Source organism: Sander lucioperca, chromosome 12, assembly GCF_008315115.2.
Source record: "Sander lucioperca isolate FBNREF2018 chromosome 12, SLUC_FBN_1.2, whole genome shotgun sequence".
Classification (NCBI taxonomy): Eukaryota; Metazoa; Chordata; class Actinopteri; order Perciformes; family Percidae; genus Sander; species Sander lucioperca.
The window spans coordinates 969,307-973,793 of record NC_050184.1 but is presented as its reverse complement, the minus strand read 5'-3'; positions in this window follow the sequence as shown (position 1 = coordinate 973,793).

Sequence of the window (4,487 nt, the reverse complement as noted above, 5' to 3'; positions counted from 1 at the left end):
CAGTATTAAGTGATGCCCTGTACTCAAATATGTCAGTCATTCCCTGGAACTATGGACCAAAGTCTTTTTATAGCACCTCCAGTTTCATATTTTGAGTCATTTTACAGCAGAAGTATGGGACTTTGCATCCAGAAATCTTCAAAATTATACAGTAAAAATGTTTGATTTACAGTATGACAGTACTAAGTGATGCCCTGTACTCAAATATGTCAGTCATTCCCTGGAACTATGGACCAAAGTCTTTTTATATCACCTCCAGTTTCATTTTTTTAGTCATTTTACAGCAGCTGTAAGGGACTTTGCTTCCAGAAATCTCCAAAATTATACAGTAAAATTGTTTGATTTTCAGTATGACAATATTAAATGATGCCCTGTACTCAAATATGTCAGTCATTACCTGGAACTATGGACCAAAGTCCTTTTATAGCACCTCCAAATTCATATTTTGAGTCATTTTACAGCAGAAGTATGGGACTTTGCATCCAGAAATCTTCAAAATTATACAGTAAAAATGTTTGATTTACAGTATGACAGTATTAAGTGATGCCCTGTACTCAAATATGTCAGCCATTCCCTGGAACTATGGACCAAAGTCTTTTTATAGCACCTCCAGTTTCATATTTTGAGTCATTTTACAGCAGAAGTATGGGACTTTGCTTCCAGAAATCTTCAAAATTATACAGTAAAATTGTTTGATTTTCAGTATGACAGTATTAAGTGATGCCCTGTACTCAAATATGTCAGTCATTGCCTGGAACTATGGACCAAAGTCTTTTTATAGCACCTCCAGTTTCATATTTTGAGTCATTTTACAGCAGAAGTATGGGACTTTGCTTCCAAAAATCCCCAAATTGATACCGTTTAATTGCCTGATTTTAAATATGGGTGTAGTCAGAGGTGTCCCCTGAAATAAATCAGTCTGGAATTATTGTTGTATTCTTGTAAACTCAAACTATACATTCCTTTCACAATTCACTCATTTGTTTTGTATAATGGACAGACACAGGTTACATGTATTTTACTTCTGGTGAATGTAATCCATTACTAGTTTTTATATGTACTTTGTATTAACATCTTATTTTGAAAACCGGAAGTAGTCCAATGTGTATCATCTCGCCAACTTCGCTACTCGATCTCGGCCGTTTGAATGCATTTACCACGCGTGCCGGAATAAGAGCGCATTACAAGTTTAGTGTCGGCTGAGTTGACCACGGAGATCCGAGTGTCGGCTGGCTTGACCGCAGTGGGAAACGGGCCGGTGCGCTGGTGCGTCTCCACCAGCGAGGATCACGCACACCGTTACCTGGAATATTCCTCTCTAATGTGCGCTCTCTGCCCAACAAAGTGGAGGAATTACAACTGCTGTTGGGGGGGAAACAGGGACTTTTCTTCATCTGCTGTTTTGTGCTTCACGGAGACGTGGCTCTGTGGAATAATACCGGACTCTGCGCTGCAGCTGGCAGGCTTCCAGCTTTTCAGAGCGGACAGAGACACGGACCTCTCTGGCAAAACTAAAGGTGGAGGAATCTGTTTCTACATCAACAGCGGTTGGTGCAACGACGTGACAGTGATCCAGCAGCATTGTTCTCCTGACATGGAGTATTTCACCATAAACTGTAAGCCTTTTTATTCACCCCGTGAGTTCCATTCATTCATTCTGGTCGGTATTTACATCTCACCGCAGGCCAACGTGCAGGACGCGCAGCGCATGCTTGCCGACCAGATACTGTGTGTGGAGCGGACCAACCCGGACTCCCTAGTTATTGTCCTTGGTAACTTTAATAAAGGGAACCTCACTCATGAACTCCCTAAATACAGACAACATATTAAATGCCCGACCAGTGAGGAGAACATTCTGGATCACTGTTGCACCACAGTCAGGGATGCTTATCACGCCGTCCCCCGTGCTGCACTGGGCCTCTCTGACCACGTCATGGTCCACCTGATCCCCACCTACAGGCAGAAACTAAAGCTCTGCAAACCTGTAGTGAGGACATCAAGGAAGTGGACCAGTGAGGCTGTGGAGGATCTCCAGTCGTGTTTGGATTGTACTGACTGGGATGTGTTCAGGACTGCTACCAACAGTCTGGATGAGTACACAGAGGCTGTGACGTCATACATCAGCTTCTGTGAGGACTGCTGTGTTCCATCAAGCACCAGGGTGAGTTACAACAATGACAAACCCTGGTTCACAGCCAAACTCAGAAGGTTAAGGCTGGCTAAGGAAGACTCGTTCAGGAGTGGGGACAAAGACAGATTTAAAGAGTCGAAGTACAAGTTTAGCAAGGCAGTGAAGGAGGCTAAACATCTGTACTCTGAGAAGCTCCAACGCCAGTTCTCAGCTAATGACTCTGCGACTGTCTGGAAAGGACTTAGGCAGATCACCAACTATAAGCCTAAAACCCCCCACTCCTTCAATGACCGACACCTAGCCAACGACCTGAACGGGTACTACTGTCGATTTGAAAGACAAAAGGACAGTCCTGACACCATCCCCCACGACACCTCCCTACAGCTACAGCCACTGTGCATCACCTCCACCTCGCCCACCTCAGCAGGGTCCTGGGCCCCCCCACCAATGCCCTCCTTAAAAGGTCCCCTCCACCTCCACCCCCCCTCCCACCTCAGTGACGACTCTCTCCATTCACGAGAGGGACGTCAACAGACTCTTTAGGAGACAGAATCCCAGGAAAGCTGCTGGACCGGATGCTGTCTCCCCATCCAGCTTGAAGCACTACGCTGACCAGCTGTCTCCAGTGTTCACAGACATTTTTAACACCTCACTGGAGACATGTCACGTGCCAGCCTGCTTCAAGACCTCAACCATAATCCCTGTCCCCAAGAAGCCAAGGACCACAGGACTTAATGACTTCAGACCCGTCGCCCTGACCTCTGTGGTTATGAAGTTCTTTGAGCGCCTTGTGCTTTCACACCTCAAAGCCATCACCGACCCCCTCCTGGACCCCCTGCAGTTTACCTACAGAGCCAATAGGTCTGTAGACGATGCAGTCAATTTGGCCCTCCACTACATCCTCCGGCACCTGGACTCCGCGGGAACCTACGCCAGGATCCTGTTTGTGGACTTCAGCTCTGCCTTCAACACCATCATCCCGGCTCTGCTTCAGGAGAAACTCTCCCAGCTTGGTGTGCCTGACTCCACCTGCAGGTGGATCACTGACTTCCTGTCTGACAGGAAGCAGCATGTGAAGCTGGGGAAACACATCTCCGACTCACAGACCATCAGCACCGGATCCCCCCAGGGCTGCGTTCTTTCTCCTCTGCTCTTCTCCCTGTACACCAACAGCTGCACCTCCAGTCACCAGTCCGTCAAGCTTCTGAAGTTTGCGGACGACACCTCCCTCATCGGACTCATCGCTGATGGAGACAAGTCCGCCTACAGCTGGGAGGCTGACCACCTAGTGACCTGGTGCAAGCAAAACAACCTAGAGCTCAACGCTCTAAAGACAGTGGAGATGGTTGTGGACTTCAGAAAGAACCCAGCCTCACCTGCCCCCATCACCCTCTGTGGCTCCACAATTGATACTGTGGAGTCTTTCCGCTTCCTGGGAACTACCACCTCCCAAGACCTCAAGTGGGAGCTGAACATCAGCTCCCTCGTGAAGAAAGCACAACAGAGGATGTACTTCCTGCGGCAGCTGAAGAAATTCAACCTGCCAAAGACAATGATGGTGCACTTCTACACAGCCATCATTGAGTCCATCCTCACATCCTCCATCACCATCTGGTACGCTGCTGCCACTGCCAAGGACAAAGGCAGGCAGCTGAGAAGGTGATTGGCTGCAATCTGCCGCCGCTCCAGGACCTATACGCCACCAGGACTCTGAAGCGCGCTGGAAAGATTGTGGCTGAGCCCTCCCACCCCAGACACAAGCTCTTTGAGACACTCCCCTCTGGCAGGAGGATGAGGTCCATCAGGACCAAAACCTCACGCCACATAAACAGTTTTTTCCCCTCCGCCACTAGCCTTATTAACAAGGCCCGGAATCCATCCTGACTCTCTCCACACCCCACTGTAAATACTCTGTACCTACTGTACCTACTCTGTACCTACTCTGCTGTAGCGTTCCTTTTTACTACTGTTTAACTTATTTTACTATTTATTTAATTTTATTTTATCGTTATTAATACATACTGTGTGTATATGTTTATACTTATATTGTTTATATTCTTTTTATCCTTCTTATATTTGTATGTGTGACATGCTCCAACAACACCATGACAAATTCCTCGTATGTGCAACGTACTTGGCAATAAAGCCCATTCTGATTCTGATTCTGAAAGTTTGGGCCCTTAAAAGAGGTCAAACAAACAAACAAACCGAACTTAAGCTCTGAACATAACAAACTCAAAAATACAACTGACCTCCTATAAGAGAAACCAAAGGGACTTATATACTGGCTGATCAGACCAGGTTTGACACCCAGGGGAAGACTAACAATAACACTAATACATAAACTACAAATAAC